The sequence below is a fragment of the Phodopus roborovskii genome, unplaced genomic scaffold (assembly GCF_943737965.1).
Source record: "Phodopus roborovskii unplaced genomic scaffold, PHOROB, whole genome shotgun sequence".
NCBI lineage: Eukaryota > Metazoa > Chordata > Mammalia > Rodentia > Cricetidae > Phodopus > Phodopus roborovskii.
In genome coordinates this window covers 1,572,800-1,592,700 of record NW_026126434.1, presented here as the reverse complement: position 1 = coordinate 1,592,700, position 19,901 = coordinate 1,572,800, and the positions used below count along the sequence as shown (strand labels likewise).

Below are 19,901 nucleotides of genomic sequence, written 5' to 3'. Positions count from 1 at the left end.
GCAGATGGGGTACCTTGAATGCCTCAGGACAGTTGGTGGTGGGTGCTATCTCCTCTAGCCCTTGTACAAATCAAGAGAATCTGCAGTGTGAAAGGACCTGAGAAGCAAGGCTGGAACCACTGGGTCAGACCAGAACCTACTGACTGAAAAAAATCTCATCAGAATAAACTGAGGTCCTAAAACACACGAACAACCACAGCTCGTTCACAAGTGCTCACTGCAGCTAAAGGCCTAAGCTGTTCCCTAAAGAAGCCTCTTGCCTCAATTAGGGTCCAACCAAGCACAACAAGAAGATTTTTACAGCAGGAAAGCTACATATTTACTCCTATCTTAATGCTATCTCAAGAGGCACCCACTGTGCCATACATCCACAATGTAATAACTTACTAAAATTCATTTTTATGCATGTACTCTTCAAACACCATTACCCCAAAGAGGACATGAAGTTGGGAGGAGGTTGGTTGAGATGGGAGGGTGGATCCAGGAGGTGGGAGGGTAGAGCTAGGAGGCGTTTAGTAGGAAGAAGGGATGGATATGATCAAAATGCATTGTAGCATGTATGGAATTCTCAGATAATCAAAAAAACTATAATTTCTAAAAATATTTAAACTATTACAAAAATTATATAATGTGGAATGTTCTAGAACTTTCCTTTTTTTCCTAGCAACACAACTTAAGTCTGTCCTTGGTAGCCTAGATGCAGTATCTTCATTAACTGATATATCCAGCCAACTCCTAATGGAAGAAATGGCAGCTCCTTCTTTTACCATTAACATGGTTAAACCAATTATTTAGATGTCCCCTAGTTATATGCATTTCTTCTGAGAATTGCTCATTTTATATGTTTGTCCACATATCTAGTATGTACTCTTTCAGGGACAGATCTGAACCCTGTTCTGAAGTATATAATTCAAACCTTTTGTCCCAATTTGTCACTTTTATTAATTTTCTAATGATTATTTTTTAATGAAGTCGTGTCAATCAAGTTTTCTCTACTGACCTCTGGCTTTGCCATCTTGCTTACAAAGAACTTCTAACTCAAGATTACATGTTTAAAGTTTTGTGTTTTCTTATTGTACTTATATAGATCTGAGTTTTATGTTTAGGGTTTTGCTCCATCTGGGATGTACTTCTGTGTATAGTTTGAGTCCAGATGGAGAAACAGTTGCTGGGCACCACTCACAGAGTAGTCTACTATTAAGCTACCAATCAGAAATGCCTCCACACTCACCGTGATATCCCTCTGGAGCCCTGGCTCTGCTTCTGGACTGCAATCGTGGTTAACTGATTTCTCTGTCATCCGTGCACATTGCATTGTTTAAGACTTGCAATTTGTTTGGACAATGACTAGGATGTGTCTGGGCTTAAACAAAAGGAACTGGTTTTTTGCTGCTGTTTCATATGAACTTTATAATGGATTGATACAGCTCATCAAATGTCTTGTTGGAAAGGGGATGGCATTTCAGTTTATGGGAAAGTCAAATGAGTTTTTTGTTTTGTTTACATCTTATAGGCACCTGATTAAAGCACAGCTTACATTTCATAAAATAAAGTAGCACATATATGCACACATATAGTCATGCTTTATTGATTTACTGGGGTGACCATGAGCTTCTTATCACAAAATGGATGTCTACAGCATAACTCCTACAGTCAGGGCTCATGGAACATTGCAGAAGAAAGGGCAGAAAGGTAGCAGAAGCCAGAGGCTAAAAGAACTGCTACCTAGTAGCACCTTCTCCAAGCATGACTGGGATACTCTGAACAACATGGCTGCCTACATAAGACCACACCAGTAAACAGGCCAGCATAGATAAGACAACCATTTTAGAATGAACTTTAGATCCACCCCTAGTTGAAGAGCTACTGAGGGAAGGAAAGTTGGTTTTCTCCAGGAACAAAGACCCCACTAGATTGCCCAAGACTGATTATATATTGGCAATATTAATTTGACTCTGTGTGTGTGTGTGTGTGTGTGTGTGTGTGTGTGTGTGTGTGTGTGTGTATGTGATTATAGAAGAAAATGACATGAATTTGAAGGGGGGATGATGGGAAGAGACATTGGAAGAGTTGGAGTGTGGAGCAGGAGGAGTAGAAACGATGTAAACAAGTATACTCACCTCTTCCAGTCCCAGGTGCTTCGGGAGCCACGGGATACTGTTCAGACATGGCCAAGTCTAAGAACCACACCACACACAACCAGTCCCAGAAATGGCACAGAAATGGCATCAAGAAACCCCAATCATAAAGATACTAATCTCTTAAGGAGGTTGACCCCAAGTTCCTGAGGAACACGCGCTTTGCCAAGAAACACAACAAGAAAGGCCTGAAGAAGGTGCAGACAAACAACGTGAAGGCGATGAGTGCACACGCAGAGGCCATCAAGGCTCTTGTGAAGCCCAAGGTAGTAAAACCCAAGATGCCAAAGGGTCCTGGCTGCATCTTGCTTTCATCGCTCACCCCAAGCTTGGGAAGAGGATTAGAAGCTATATGGCCAAGGGTCATAGGCTCTGCCAACCAAAGCCCAAGGTTCAAACCAAGGCAGAGGTCTCAGCTCCAGCTAAGGCCCAGGCTGCAGCTCCAGCTCAGGCTCCCAAAGGTGCCCAGGCCCCTGTGAAAGCCCCATAGAAAAGGTTTTTGCCACTGTGAAGACAGATGGACTGGTGTGACACATCTACACACTCTGCAGATGACCTGTTCTCTATGCTATTTTTACAAATAAACTTGAGGCAAGATCTGTTAAAAAAAAAAAAAAAAAGAAGAAGAAGTATACTCACATATAAAAATCTCTCAAAAAATAAGAAACAACACTATGGTGCACGCCTTTAATCTCAGCACTCAGGAGGCAGAGGCAGGCAGATCTCTCTGAGTTTGAAGTCAGCCAAGCTACATAGTGAGGTCATCACTCAAAAGTAAATATGTACTGTCTCTTAGGGAGCAAATGGAAAGTGTTCCTGTTGATATGTGACTCAGTGAGCCGAACAGCCTACTCTGTGGTGTTCGTGTGGAAGGTTTAGGGAAGGACACAGCCTGGCCCTGGCCCTCAGAGGCTGAAAACCTAGTGAAGAATATAAAAACATGCATGTAAGCACATCAAGCACATCGATACACAAGTGTTGGGATAGTGTAGCTGATACTAAGAGTCAGATGAGCTGCAGTAAACTACAAAAGCCCTAAGCAATTAAGGTCAGGAGATTCGGGGAAGACTTTCAGGTGTTTTCTCTCATCTTACAGCAAAGGATAAAGAATCCCTGAAAGGCCAAGTCTGGGGCTGAACAGCCACAGAAGGCATGGGTGAACAGTCTGGTTTAGCACCCAGCTGCCTCTCCTTCACACAATCCCCTTGTCAACCATTTTAAATTTTCAATCTGTGCAATGAGAGTCGTTTAGAAAACTCACATTTATAATTTTCAGAACTCACTAATGTGTCCCCCCAATCAGTTAACACTGGAAAAGCCACAATCAATTCACTCTAATACATACATCTGTTTTGATCTCTGTGACATCAAATGCCAGGCGCTAAAGACACAACACTCTTCAGCCAATGGTTTTGACAGCAAAACACATTGTGCCTGCCTCAGTGGTAACTCAGAAGAGACCTTTTTGCCCCTTCAGGTGATTCATTCCCTTGTCATATTTTAGAGCCCCCAAGTTGAAATAGAACACCCTAAGACCCAGGAACCTACACTCCCGTAGAGAGGGGATTTCTAAGGCCCAGCATCAAATCGCCTTTGATTTTTCCCTTGAGTTTATTTCTGTCACCGTGAAGCAGGTAACACATTTCAGCTTTTAAGCCATGAAGTGATCTTTCTTTTTTAGGGGAAAAAAATAGCTCTAACAGCTTTAATCTTATATTTCCATGCGTATTGAGTTAAATGTTGTAAAACTATCAATTCTGTCAAAACCTGGCAAAGAGAAAACAAGACACCATACAATCTTAATGTCCAAACTGACTGGTGATTATCAGGGATTAAATGTGCAGGAATTCCAAATCTTTTTTGATTTGAGATGTCTAGATAACTTTTGTTTTTCCATAATTGTATGAGGTTTCTACATAGTATTTAAGAATCAATTATATTGCAATTGATGTAATTAACTCTAATAATCCATTAAAAGTCGGTAGGAGGGCTATTCAAGTCAACAGAAAAGAAGGAGTAGATTATGAAGGTGTTATTAACCTATACAGAATTTTACCAGACATTTTCTTTTCTTACATAATAAATACACAGTGTTAGGAAGGCTGTCATTATAATTTAGTATGAACAATAGTCCATCACTTTTTTTCCTATGCAACCCTTAACTAATTCCATGCACCATGCACAAGTAAAATGAGGCCTTTTCTAATCAGGGTGCAGCCGTATCAATCATCTATTACTTCACGATGAATGATGGGGTCCCTGCTCAACTAAGTGGAAGAGAAGTGTGGCCCAGCAGAAATGTCAAGCCCACCCTCTCTTTGAATAGACAACTTTCTGTTCCTGATGCCTGTCTGCATTTAGTGAGCAATCAAAGAGAAAGTTTGAGAAAAGAGAAAGCCCCTCTTACACTTGATGAGCACTAACTTGCCATGGAAAGCAAGGCCCTGTGTCCTCTGTAACACCGAGCCAACCGCCATCTACTGCTCTCTTCAGCCAAGTGGAGTCCACACTACCCATTCCCAGATCCTCCCACTCTTACAGCCTCCCAGCTCAACCAAGAACCAAATAGACAACTCAAACAGCCAACCTCCACTGTTCTCCACACACTGGGTCTCCAGAGCACAGGGTATGTTTTAAGGCCGTACATGATCCCTCCAGTTTCCATTATTCCTGGTAAAACTTGACAGGAAAGGAAATCAGGATTTCAGGGCTTTAGAATACGTCACAGCTGAGCATGGTGCAGCAATCCCAGGGACTCAGAAGGCAGAGGCAGGAGGATGGCAAGTTCTTCCCATGCTACCTAACAATTTTAAGGCTACCTTGTGTTTATAACTTAGCAAGGTCCTACCTCAAAATTTTAATAAAATAAAATAAAATAGGGGGCTTAAGATGTAGCTAATTGCTAGGACAATTGCCTAACAAGTACAAGTCTCTAAGTTCAATCTCCAGCATCTCAAAAACAATTAATGAACTAACTTATTAATTAATTGCAGGTCAATAAGCAGGCTATCCTTCTCTGAGTGGAACCTTACCATTAGCCATTCCCCACAAGGACAATTTCCAGTTTGAAAATGAACAAAAATGTTCTAAATTTTCTATATCTGCATGAAAGAACAAGTTGTTGGTGATCTCAGCCACTTGCTGACCATCAACTTCCCTGGGAACACAGACTGCTCTGGCTTCATAGCTTTGTGTAGGCGTCACAAAGGGTGGCTGTGCCTGGCAAAGATGATGAGCTGTGGGGCACGTGGTGGAGAAGACAGGCACCTGGACAGGAGTATCAGGGATGCAGGGTATGAGCCAAGACCATCATTCCTTTGTAAACTGACTAGGGAAAGACTCTGAATGAGAGCCCTGGCTTCAGTGATTACATCCACTTAGGATTAAATCACAGAGAGATGTGAAATCAGCTTCGTGAAGCAGAAAACCCTTTGTAGATCCAAGAGTTTGTTTGCACATGTAGCACTGACCAAAGTCTCAAAGAGTTTTCAAAGTCAGGAAAAAGCGATAAAACACGATTCCTCAAACCTTGCTGCATGGGAGTCATATGGAGAGTTATTTCCAACTTCCCTATCTGTTTCCCAGGTGGGGGTGGGGGGATCTGATGGGAACTCCAGACTGAGAGACACTTGGATAAGAGTTTGGCTGGAAATAGATTCCCATACATTCATCAGATATCTGAAACATTCAGAGGACTCAGAGGATACAAATAATTACAAGATAGAGCTCATACTTTGAGCAACTTACATGTGGAGAGAAGATAAAATGAAAGCTATATGCTGAAGCAAGGCCCACAGGCCATAGTCACAATCTTTCTGGTGTCCCTTTGGAGCTAGGAGCCAGACAAGACTTCACTCTCCCCAGAGAGAAACTCTGGTTCCTGTCACTTGCGGTTAAAGTACCTGTGTGAGTGCCTCTGTCCCCAAAGTGTGAAGCCTCATGCCTGTGCCCTGAGAGCCCATGTGAGCCATAGATGTCTGGGTCAGGCATCAGGAGAGAGTGTGGCACTTGTCCCTGTCTGACAAAAGCAGGCATCTTGGAGAGCTCAGCACAGACATGGAAGGAACAGAGACCCCCCCTGTTCATTCCAGAGAGCATCTAGTTTAAGCAGCACTCATGAAGCCAGAACGGGACAACTCCAGATGTGGGCAGCTGTGTGAGAAGAACAGATTTAGCCTCTGAAGGTTTCACTTTGAATCTCCTCCCCAAGACCACACCCCAGGAGCCCATCTGGGGTCACAGCAGTGTCTGGGAGCAGATGGAGAATGCCACCTTCCCTTTTTTTCTGAAACTCCACCGAACCTTAGTATGGGTCCCAGGAACACCAACAAGAGCATCCTGGTCCAAGAGTCAAGAGGCCCAGCTTGTCGTTCTGGCCCTGCCAGTAATGAGCTATAAAATCATGTCTCTTTCCATGTCACATCTGGTTCCAAAGAGGAACACTCGGGAGGCTGTCATCCTCGCCAGCTACTTCACAGGGTTGACATGAGGACTAAGCAAAACCTTTGAAAGGGTAGAAAAGTATCTCTGAAATGAAGAAACAGATGTGACACCTCTGAGTAAAATGTTGGCCTCTGGATTATGCCACCTGATCATGAGCCTTGTCCCCCCAGTTCACCAGAGAACGATCTATCTGCCACTTTGATAAGTTACCACCACTGTGTCCACTGCAGATAAAGATTTTTAGACAAGGTTGCTCTGCCGGCTGCATCCCCTCCGGCTTTGGCAGATGTGAACTCTCTCCAGGCCTACAAAAGCTAAAAATGTTGTTGCTTTGCACAGCCATCTCTTGCCCCACAAGCCTCAGCCTGCTCAAACAGATGTGGAGGTACCCAAGTCATCTGACCCCCCAACCCCATTCATGTGACATCTTTGTTTGCCACTAAATTCATCTGAGAGGGGAAAGAAATACCTCAACCAGGAAATATATCTTGTACAGCTATTTCATCCCCGCCTCACGTGGTGCTGGAATATCGCTTTAAAGAACATTCTGGCGGCATTTCCAGCTCTTTCCCTTTAGCCCCGCCACGGGAGGAGCTGGTCGGAGGGGAAACTGCTCCCCAGCAGAGCCTTTCTTCAAAGGGACTTCTTCAGGCAGGAAGAGGGAATGTCTGATATTGTGGCTGAATAAACAGACTCATCAAGCTCAGAGCCAGTTTGGAAAGCCAAGCCCTCGGAGTCCGAAATCTGCCAGCCCTGCAGGGTGCGTTGCTACGGCTCTATCCATTATGTCCTGTCTCTCTCTTCTCCCGCACTCCATAGCACCAAATGTGTTAACACAGCTGAGTGTGTAACTATTGCTTTCTTTACTATTTATACACTAACCTAATAGGTTCTACACATCTCAAAGCCTATGATGTCACCCAACGCAGATCACAGTTTCTTGCAATGTCTACAGACATCAACCTATCGGATGATTGTGAGGGGAGAAAAGCCTGGTATAGTGGTTTACTCCTGAGATTCATGTTCTAAGGACGCTGAGGCAGAAGGACCACCAAGAAGTCAAGAACTCTATGCTGTATAGTGAATTCTAAGCCAGCCTGACTAAATAGGAAGACTCTTAAAACTAAGCAGATTATATAGGTGGCTCATAACACACAGTGTACCAGCCCCAGGCAGATCACTGATAGAATCCTAAGCTTTACAGGATTCCAAAGAATTCATTTTCAGAAACAACCAAACAACAAAATCTACAAACCCACATACTCAAAAAGGCAATTGTCTCCTCTGTCCCTTGAAATGGTTCACCATCTTACAATCTATCATAGAATTACTCAAATGTAACTAACCTAAACGTTTTATGACCATTAATTTTTCCATTGACAAGCTGCTCACGAGCAAAATTCCAAGCTCCAGGTCACAGCAGGGCTTAGGCTTAGAGACCGGAATTTGTCTTTTCCGTACTGGAAAATTTGGGGTTTTCTTTTAATATGAAATAAGCAGCAAAAGATGTTGTGGCTGTTCAGAAAACCTGGGTATTAACCCATTACTTTTGCCATGCGTGTATCCACATATATTCATTCTCTGGACATGGATGCCCCATGGATTTCCCATCTCAAAATTTCAGGCCCATCAGAATTTGTTTCTAAAACTCCAAACTTTATGCCTGGTCTAAATATCCCAATATTTAGTTATCATATTTCCTTGTGGGAAATATCCTGAAAGGCCCACATTCTCTTGAGGGTTTAGAAAACTCTCCCAGACCTAGTTTCAAATGAAAATTCATTTCTTCAAATTAATTCATTGCTTCCACAATTGGTAGTTGATAGCTGTGTTAGCCTACTTCCTGGTTGGCCCATTGCCCTGTTCTAGCAGAAACGATAGCCAAGGAGAAAGTCATATCCATGTCTGGATAATACAGATGTCTGGGATCCAAAGCAGTTTTAATTTTCTTTCAACAGTAGGCATTTAAGTAATCAGTAAGTCCCCCCCCACACACACACACTCTCTCTCTCTGCCATCAACAATGTTGCTATCTCCCCAAGTACCAACTGGGACCATGAATGGTGGTTCCTGGCTGTAATCCCTCAGGAGGGACTCTGAGAAAGAAGGTTTGCTGTGAGTTCAAGGCCAGCCTGGGCTAGAGAAAAACTGTCTCAAGTAAAATTAAACTAAAAATAAGCCACAAAAGGCTGCTTGGGATTCCTATCATGGTCAGCATTTCCAGGGTGTTTGTTTGTTAGTAGTGTTTGTGAGTAAGTATTGGGGAGAAACCATGAGGGTCATTCTGCTGTGTTCTCTTTCACAATCCCAGACTAACATTCAAGCATGCACAAACTAGTACACACACTTTACCATTTCACAAAGCTATATTGTGTCTATCTTGGAGGAAAAAAAAAAAATCCTAACTCAGTCACATGGGTACTGACTGACAAATTACCAGATATCAACAAATAGATTTTTCATTTTCTAACTGATTTCTGTATAGGTAGCATCATCAATTGCCTGTCAAACTAAGGATAAAGGTCAGAAACTATTTTTATCCAGTCTCAGATGTAACTCCTCTCCACCCAGCATGGAGCAGGCTCTCCTTATGCAACCAGGGACGCAAACATCTCTTAGGCATGGAGAGAGGAACAAGGTGGGAGGCATTGGATTTTACTCACCTTTGGCCAGGCTTTATTTGTTCTACAGATAAAAAAATAACTTTGGACTTCTTTATCCAACCAGTCACCTTGCATCAGCAGTAAACTCCCTCAAAACTTTCTGTTCCCGTCAGACCCTTGAGAAAACAAAACGAAAAAAATAAAAGCACGATTAAAATCTACTTTCTTTGGTCAACATCCTAACATTGAGCAATTTCTTAACATCTAAAAGGGACTGTCCTGGAGTCTGGCTGAGGGTGAACTCTTTATTGATCAAATGGCCAGGGCCAGAAACAACCAGAGAGAGAAAGCAGAGTTTGAGGACCTGTTCTGTGCTGTTTCCCATTCTCCGCTCTGCACTCTAAGGGTTTCATCCACATTTTCCTTTTGAAGATAGGGATCTTTGACCATTTAAACCATATACTTCTACCAGCAATAAAACTTTAAATTACTTTTTTACAGATTACATACTTATTAACCTATTCTGAACATAGAGAACATAGAACTACCCTCATCTGAATGTTAGAACTATGTCTGTGTGTTCGATATCATATGGAACCTATAAATACAGAGCATTTTTGCACATCAATTAAAAAGAACATACATACCAAAATTTAAGGTGAAATTAAAATGAACACAAATGGGCTTAATGTCAACTTTCTCACACCAATAACTCACTTTGGACTTTCCATGGGGTAGAGAAACCTTACTTCTGGATCCATGACTTTTGAAATGTGGATATCTATTACTCTTTCCAGTCCTCAGGAAAACCTATGTTCACTAAAAGATCTGCCGTCTGTCATTACGGCTGTCTGTGAACAAAGACTTATCATAACATTCACATTTTAAGTGCAAGTATAATTATGAGAGGAAAGCTTTATCTTACATTAATACCAGAAAGTGCCAAGAAATTCAGGGTATTGGAACAGCAATGGGCCCTGATCTCAACCTCCTCACCAGATGTACCATGGCAGTCCCACATTCTGCAAATAGAAACATTTTAGAGACCCTCCAACTGCTAAAGAGAAAAGTGGGGATGGTTTATGAGCTAAATGGCTTCTATGAGGTTAATATCATTTCTACTCAAACTTTATGTTCCTTTGAGAAGTCAGGAGGGCACTGACAGCTACTCCAAAGAAGCACAGCCTTCTGTATCACTGCTCTTCCATGACCAATAAAGGCATAGACAGCTCTCCCAGATCTGCATGGAGATTCCAGGGCTCTGTAGCTTTACATTGAGGGATTAAATAGAGTTCTACAGTATACAAGGAAAAGGAATCTTTTTTTTTTTTTTTTTTTTTTTTGGCTCAAATAATGACAAGTGTTTGCATACTCGGAGATTTATGTATGTCATGGATATATGCAAAAATTTCCTCAGAGCATAAGATGAGTAATTATCTGATTTTCATCTTTGTGAACACAAGTTGGAATCTTTTATAACAGTACTGTTCTTTAGGCACATGTATAAATTCGGTTCACCAAATTGTTTCAAAACCATCTATTTGATCAGAAAAGCAAAGGAAAGTAGAGAGAATGGATCAGGAATTAAGGAGCTCCTTCAGAAGTATATATGCATACTTCTGTATGTATACATATCAATCACACACATTTATGTATGCTTATGTACACATTTGCATGTGAAGAGAAGTCCCTGCCACTGCCATTCATCTGGACAAACCAGGTACCTTTAAAACACTATAAAGAGATATACCAGCAGACAGTGAATAACACACAGAACATACAGCAAGGACTGGAGAGATTGCTCAGCAGTTAAGAGCATATACTGCTCTTACAGAGAGCGGATCATGTCCCAGGGCTCACTTAAAGTGGCCCACAACTGCCCATAACTCCAGCTCCAAAGGGATCCTGCGTTCATGTGCACATACCCAGACACAGACACACACATGTACATAATTAAAAGCAAAATAAATAGGGACTGAGGAGATGGTTCAGTGGTTAAGAGAATTTATTGTTCTCCCAGAGGACCAGCTTTGGTTTCTAGCACCCACACCGACTCACAGCTCTCTGTAACCCCAGTTCCAAGGGATCTGATGCCCTCTTCTGGTCTCTCGGAGTTTTAGCCATGCATGTAGCACATACATATACATTCTTGCTCATAAAACATCCATACATATAAAACATAAATACATTTTTTAAAATTAAATGTTTTTAAATGGCACGTGAATGTGTGCTAGCAGAGTAAAGAATTGTATATAACTAAAGTCGGATTATTTTTCAGATGAGCAAAGCTGTATTCCAAATGGAAGGACTTCTCATTGGCAAGCCATATCCAGGCATACAGCATTCACAGATCTGAGGAAGAAACTGATCCTAAGACATCAACCATGAAGTTCCAGTTAGTGAATTCACAGAAGACACTTGGTGTGGTGGGTCAGAATCCAATCTTGCTCCTGTGCTTTCATGCTACAGGAGACAGCATCTAAGAAGGCACAGGATTGGCATAGGTCCCGGGAAGTCTACCTCTCATGCAGCTTTTCATGACCTTTGTTTCTGAAATGTCAAGGCATGTCTTATGTCATCATAAGCCTGTTCTCCCAGCCCCTCAGAGTGCCACCATTGAATGGACATAAACAGTGTCAATGGACATAAACGGTGCCAAAAGTGATAAGACTCAGGAATTGCTGGGTGCCACCAGTCCTTCTGTCAACATAACTGACCTGAAATCTCCTGTGACATAAAAGCCCTTGATCACCTTCCTCCAATGGTACAGAGAAGAAGTATGCTGAGGCAAGCTGTCCATCAGCTGCTCTCCCCGACCAGGATTCTCAGGTGGGAATGGATGCTGATTCTGCCTCTCTTGACTATCACTGTCTCAGACCATGACTGTCCCAAATTGTTCCAAACAGCACAAGGACAGAAGTGCTAGGGAGAATAGAAACTCACCAGGGGCAAACTCTGATTTTTTCAGCTTCTTCAGTATTTTCTATTATGAGCCATAGAAGCTAGTTTGAACTCCCATGTGTAGCAGAGATTTCCCATTCTGTCAAGCCACAAGGAATACTTCAGTGTTGCCTGAACTGTCAAGGCTTTGTTATGGCTTTGTGAATGAATGTGAAGGTGATTGGTCAGATGCGTACAGGTGTGGCCTTGTCATTGAGAAAGTCAGAAATGATCAGAATGGTTGTTCTGCCCGTTTCATGAACAAAACTCCTGGTATTGGTAGTTACTGCTCAGCAGTTAGTTATGAAGACTGCCTGGTCAAGCCCAAGCTAAGTTTTAATCTTCATGAGTCCCTGCCTTATGTGGATAAAGCACTTCAGTGCCTGCCACACAAGGGACACCTGTGATTGCCTCTCATTAAGATGGTCATGCCAAGTATTTCTTTCAATACATAATGCACTCCCCTGTGTTAAGGTAGAATCTATTTCTCTAAGCCTTGGAATATGGGTTTACCAGTATAAGCCTGCACATATGGAAGATGAAGAAATGATTACATGGCTTTCAAGGAGATACTTTAGAGTCTTTGCAACATCCACCCAAATGTCTTAGATCATTAGCTCTAGAGGAAGCTGGTCACAATGTAAGAAATCCGATGACCCAAAGACCACCAAATTGTAAGGCATTCGGTTTTTCCGCCTGCCGCCGCCTGGTCTTGTCCCGCCGCCGCGCCAGCCCCAAATAACACACAGAGACTCTGTATTTGATATTATCCTGTTGGCCAGTTACTAGTTTCTTATCGGCTAGCTCTATCTTAATTATTAACCCATTTCTGCTGATCTATGTATTTCTCTTACCGGGGAGCCGGCGGCATACTGCTTTCTTCAGACTCTCCATCTTGACTCCTCCTTACTACTTCCTATTTCCTCCTTGTCTCCTAGTCCCTCCTATCTTCCTTTCCTATTGGCCAACAGTGCTTTATTATTAACCAGTATGAGAAACATACAGAATGACATCTCCCATCACCAAATGATAAGGAAACCTAAGCTAACCGTGTGGACAGAGTCCTGATTAGCCCAAGGCCAAAAATACAAATGAAGAAATATTCAGCTTGCTCTAACCTCAGCCACCATCTAAGTATAAACACATAAAACTCCAAGTAGGAGATGCCCAACTGAGCTGTCAAGCCAAGAACTAGAAGACAACACACTCTCTTATCGTCATTACTTTATCATCAGCAAAACTGGGTAGCTGAAACATATTTCTGTAGGTATTAAATAAGTACACAGACTGGTAAAAACAGGCCACTTAGGAAAAAAAGGATCACTAAGTATATCTAATAAAATCCATCAAATACATTATGTAGGGGATGTCAGCAGTGGTAAAGACCATTTGAAAATTGGACAGCTTTGTGGATAATTATGGCCAAGAGGAAATCTGCTATGGAGAAAGTAACTTTTTTTTTTTTTTGAGAGTGGAATTTTCCAAACTCACCAACCATCTCAACAGGATTCATTTAGCTGAGTGCTCAATGCTCTGCTCTCCTTTACACAAAGCAAACTCATGACTGTCTCATCTAGGTACAAAGCATATCACACCAAGGAAAAGCACCAATAAGCAAAGGAAATAGTCTCCATAGAGCTCAACCTGTTCATTTATTTTGTAAAACAGTCTGTGGTCCAGGTAGCGCTGTAAAACAACCAAATATAGCCAGAGATAAGCATGGGCGGGAGTGGAAAATAGAGGCTAAATGCTGGGCAAAGGCAGCTGTGACACCATAACAGCCCCCATGATTGCACTGATAGGGTCACCCCTTTATTATGACAAGCTTAATTATGACACGATCCATATCTATCATGTCTTTGATGGTTGTAAATAAGGCTGAGTCATTCCAGCATCATTCCTACCAGAGACACAATAGCTTTAGCTTTTGGGGATAATGACAAGGGGATGCATTCAATCCTTGTACCTTTTGAGGAACAACAAAGACTGAGCCTTTCCCCCCACTTTCCTGAGTATCAATTATTTTTATGGCTGAGTAGATCTTCTTGAGACTCGAATGCCACACCTCTCTCACTTACAGAATACTTTCCACTCTGTCTCAGTCGAAACCCACAATCCCCTGGTGCCCAAAGAGGAATCCTGTCTCTTACCAGAGTACAAGACTGTGCTCAGAATCAGCTGAACAAAACATTGAGACATTTTAACCAATTTTATAAACAATAATGTTTTAAAACAAACAAAAACTATGATTGATAGTTTCTATGGATCCATAAGGCAGAGTGTCTACAAATCTTTCATTCTTTATCTGTGTTTGCAGACAGAATCTAGGACTCAGGGTCAGCCTCACTCTGAGCAGATAGGGAAGAAAGTTCTGAGAGCTAACTTACACACACAGGGACCACTTTCTTGGTTCCTTTTGATTCTGCCACATTAATGAAACCAATTGAAAACCATTTATTGTGTGGCCTGGGGACAAAGGTTTCATCAAGGTCTGTTTTTGCAAAGTTTTCAAGAAAATGTGAGTTATGGAGGGCTAACCAGTTGGATGTCTCACCAGAAGGACCAAGAGCAATAAATAATGCTGGACCCTGTATTGTTGAGAGACCGTAAGTACCCTCGGCAGCCTCCTAACACCCTCCTGAGCTGCAGGAATGCCTCAGTGGTTTAGCACACTGGTCATCCAGAGGACTTGAATTGATTCCCACACCCACAAGACAGCTCCCAAACATATGTAACTCCAGTACCAAGAGGTCTAATCCCTCTTCTGGCCTTTTTGGGCACTGCATGCCCACAGTACATAGATATACAATCTTATACATAAAATAGGAATAAATAAAATCTCAAATATTTCAATTAAGAATTCAAAAAATGAAATGAAATCCTCACATGCTTCAAGGCCTGAGAAACTAGAAACTACATTTCCAAGGCCCTCTGGCTAATAAGATTCCTGGAGTGATTTGCCATTGAAATCATAGGAAGCTGAAGAGGCAGGAAAAAAGTGATATTTTTCTCAATCAGTAGCCATGGGTAGGTGTTTGTGTGCATGGACAGAGGACAGATGGCATGTTGTATGTCACTTCCATGCAGACAACTGAGATCATCAGTGTCCATTTGTGTAGCTTCCTTGTCTCCTCCTTCCCAACCTTCCCAATGGTTCTTTTCACTTTCTGATTTTCTATGTGGTATCTTTTCCTCGGGAGAATATTCAGTGTAGGTAAATCAGAATGGGCTGGGTAGGTATGGTTTCAATAATAAATAACTCCTCTGCTGTCTAGTCTTAACTGTCAACTTGGTACAGCCTAGAAATAACCCAAGAAGTCCTAACAATTTGTTTATTCTTATTCTTATTATTTTATTTAAGTGGTTTTCCAGTACGTATGTATATGTTGTATGTGTATCACATGTGTGCCTGGTGCCTTCGGAGGTCAGAAAATAATGTCAGGTCCCCAGGAACTGGAGTTATCGTGTGAATCACCACATGTGTATGCTGGGAACAGAGCTGAACTCAGATCCTCCGTAAGAGCAGCAAGTGTTTTTAACTGCAAAGCCATCTTTCCAGCCTCTAGGGAAGAGAGTCTTAATGAGGAAATGTCTAGATAAGGTTGGCCTGTGGGTATATCTGTCAGGGTATTATCTTGTTTAATTAGCTAGGGAGACCCAGCCCCTTGTGGGCAGCATCATGCCCTAGGCAGGGGTAATGAACAATAGAAGAGCAAGCATGCAGGCAAGCAAGGATGCACACATTTGATTCTCTGCTGTTAACTTTAGATATGATGTGATTTGCTGAAAGTTTCTGTCTTTGCTTCTCAGTGATGGACTATAACCTGAAGTAGCAAGTGAAATAGATCCCTTTCTCCCTTAAGTTGCTTGTCAGAATATTTTGTTACGGCAACAGAAATTAATCTAGGACAACCTCTAAACTCCACATAGTACAACAAAACAAAGTTCTCTGTCCTGGATGCAGGCTGAGTGGCTTCGATCTTAAAGTCATACCATCTATTTCCATCTTATCCCCAGTTCTTCAAGGTCCTCATGGAAGAGGCAGGGGGTATAAGAAGAGCACTCACCTGCTCTCATGCTCCTAACTCCCTAGCATGGTATTTCTACTCATATTTCCCTGACAAAGGATTGGTCTCCCAGCCTGGAGGAAATTACAAGGGAGAGTGGAACTGTGGTCTTCCTCTGTGTGTGGAGAGCAGAGATGACAAGGCAGCCATCACGTTGTGTCAGATCACTATCTTAAGTGCACTGTGACAAAACCCTAAGCTATGTGCTGTTGGCCTTGAAGTCAAGATGTGGTCTGTTGGAAGAAGATAGACTAGCTCAGATGGCTGGAGAACTATTATCAGGCAGTAGAAAAATACCCACAAAACTTCAACTTTATCACCTTGAAAGTCAGGTCACATGATGTGAGCTTGTGGGTGAAAAACCTCCTGTGCATGTCATGTCTGGGCAACACAAAAGAAAGAGAAGGGGGATCCTAGAAACTAAGCAACTGGTATCTAAGATTAAAAAACAAGAAAAGAAAAGAAAGCAATTGCTTCTAGAGCTCCTTCCTGATACCAATACCTGCGTTGGTCAGTGCATGTCATATTGCTGTTGTGACATGCAATCCCCAAAAAAAGCTCCATGGCCTAACACGCATAAGTTTATATCTTTCTCAGAAAACATCTGATGGAGCCCTTGCTCCAAGCATGGATTGGGGGACTCATATTTCTTCTGTATATAGCTCTGCACCTTTTGGATGGGCACCCAGGTTATCAGAGGGGTTCGGGAGTAGGCAGTTCCTGACTGAGTAATTGATCCCCAGAAACAGAAAGTCCTCACTGAGCAGCTAGCCATCTTTACTATGCTTCAAAAGTTCTTTATTATCTATGTTGTTGCTATGAAATTTCTTCCCTAGTCACAGCCCAACCTACTCCTCTTTCCTATGTGTGCTGTTACATGCTAGATCTCACCATCCTGGTTTGAGAGAAAGTTATCCTCATAGACTCATACATTTGAATGCTTGAGTTACAATTGGTGGAACTGCTTGTGGTCTTGTTGGAAGGGCTGTGACACTGGGAGTGAGTGGGCTTTGAGGTTATGGTTCTCTCTCTGCTTCACACCGGTGTGTCAGATGTAGGCTCTGAGCCACTGCTCCGGAGCTATGCCTGCCTGCTTGCCTGCCTGCTTCCATGATCTCCTCTATGATGGTCATAGACTTTTCCTCTAGGACTATAAACCCCAAATACTTCCTTCTGTAAGTTGCCTCGGCCATGGTGTTTGGTCACTGCAGCAAGTAACTAAGACACTCACTGTCCTCAATTTTGCTATTCACAATAATTATTTACAGCATTCCACTCTCTTCTTTCTGCAGTTTCTAAGTTCTTCCAGAGAACCTGGGTTTGTATCCTAACACCCACATGGAAGCTTACAACTGTTGTGCCTCCAGTTCCAGGGGACCTGATGTCCCTTTCTGGCTTCCAGGGGTACTGCACACATGTGATATACTTACTTACGTGCAGGCGAGACACTGATACACATAAAATGAAAATTAATCTTTTTTTTAATAATCATGATGCATGTGCCACGCCATACCGATGAATAGTTTGACTTGTGGCCAGACTACTTCTATAAAAGTTGCCTGGAATTAGCATAACAATGATGTTGGGGAGGAGCTTTACATAGAAAATGAAAAAATACAAACCCTCACAGTTATTAATAGCAACAATAACAATTGCTAGCATTTCTGGAGCACTCACTGTGTGGCAGAAACTGTTCTTTTGTGTGGATCCCCTATGGGACTCCCAATCACCCTCAGAGCTATCTCATCCACACCCTTACTTATTTATGTATTTGTTTTTGAAGATGATGAAAACAAGGGCTTGAGTTACAGTAACATGTAACCAACAACTGAAGGGTATAAGAAATTATTAAAAATAAGAACGTCATAGACCCATCCTTCATCCACACCAATGAGAACTGGAGAGGCAGCCCCACAGCACGCAGAGATTCACCTGTACAATGTGAGGCAAGACTCCAGAAGCTCTGGCCTGGCCTCCTTCCTCAATCAGAATGTGGGTGCTTTGGATGACACCCTGCACACCCACAGGTGGGTGCCTCAGCCATCTCTGGGCCAGAGGTGTTCAGTGCCAAGAACTATTCTGTTCTGTTGAAAGCGGAGGATGCTTTCCTCTGAAATAAGTACAAAGAGCTAGCACATTTAGCCAGTTTATGCAAAACACGGAGTGGCATCTGCCATCTGGAAGAGCACACCAACGCCATGAGCCGTCAGGCACCTTTCAAGACTTTGGCATCTAAAATCTACATTCTTTATAAGGTCTGGATGGTCCACGTGACTCCCAAATCCATTGCATGTGATTCCCCGTCCTCCCTCCCTGTTGCTGGCCATCAATTCTCCTGTAATCTATTCCTCCAGATTGGAAATACAGGTAGACAATGGATGGGTAGGTTATGGGTTGATGGATAGGTGATAGATACACATTTCAACCAATAGGTAGACAATGGATACATAGGCAAAGACAAGTTTTACATCTTCTCAGTAATATAAAGATTTCTGAGATATGATCTGAATATTAAAAGTTTTTTAAAACATGACAAAAAATAAATTCTCCCATAAGGTGTGGTAACAGGTGTCTACAAATTTCAATATCCAGGACCCCACTTCAGTAGGATTCTGAGTTCAAGGTTACCCTGATCTGCATACATTCCTAGCCATCCTTACCTACATGGGGAAACAGTGACAAAAAGGGAGGGGGAGGGAAAGGGGGAGAGAGAGCTCCTTTATAATGACCTTTCTATTAGAGTGGTGGGTGTGCGTGTGTGTGCGCGTGTGTGTGTGTGAGAGAGAGAGAGTGTGAGCATGCACGCGCACGCAAGCATGTGTACATGCATACTGGCATATAAATAATGGTCTGTTCCTGCCATGGCATATGTGTGGTGATCCTCACATGTCCACCTTGTTTGACACAGGGTCTCTCTCCCGCCCCATGTACCCCGGAGAGCTGAGCTGGCTCAGGTGTTTCTGGAGACTCCTGTTTCCACCTCCCATGTCCCGCAGACATGTGCCTATTACACACACTTGTGCTACTGTGTCCCCAGCCTTTACGTGGTGCTAATGATTCAAACCCGGATTTCCAGATTTGAGCAATAAACACCATCTCCCCAGCCCATGACCTTCCTTTGTTTAAGGTCATGAGACTACATCAATGTCTCCCAAATCTCCCTGGGACTTGGTTTCCCCTGTCATTCCAGAGGACCACATCTGGGTCCTCTGCTGTGTCTGTGATCATCAACTTTAGTCTTTCTTCCATTCTTAACTCCAAGGATTCATGACAGATGGGCACACAAAGGACAACTTGGGTCTTGCGCTGGTGCCAGATTTGGGAGGTGGAGATAGAGACATGCCCAGAGGTGACAGGAATAAAAATAGGTAAGATGCTGACCATGTTAACTGAAGAATTTGGGCAAATAGACAAGATAGAGCTCAGGAAAGCCACTATGGTGACCTCTAACCAAAGGTGGTCCGACTACATGGGCTAAGAAGGGGCAGAAGACCTATCTACAAGTCATCTACAAGCCTGTAATCAAGTTATCTGGGGGCACAGCAACAGAGAAAAATACAATGAACAGGGCACATGGGTAAAATGCACTCATCCATCCCCTTTCCACCAGTCAGGTCACGGTCACCACAGCCAAGTGAGAATGGCAAGGGACTATGAAACCCTGGATGCAAATAGGTTAGGGAACACTGTGGTGCTAATATCCAACTTAA

At 42.6% G+C, this 19,901-nt stretch overlaps 1 long non-coding RNA gene and 1 pseudogene across 1 annotated transcript in view; one reads left to right on the top strand and one right to left on the bottom strand.

Moving 5' to 3' along the window:
* Positions 1–19,901, bottom strand: part of LOC127223927 (uncharacterized) — a 115,549-nt gene that overhangs the window by 73,216 nt on the left and 22,432 nt on the right. The window contains exon 2 of the long non-coding RNA XR_007834672.1: positions 9,245–9,360. This is a non-coding gene — a long non-coding RNA (uncharacterized LOC127223927). The remainder of the gene's footprint in view (positions 1–9,244; positions 9,361–19,901) is intronic.
* Positions 2,168–2,735, top strand: LOC127223926 (60S ribosomal protein L29-like; annotated as a pseudogene).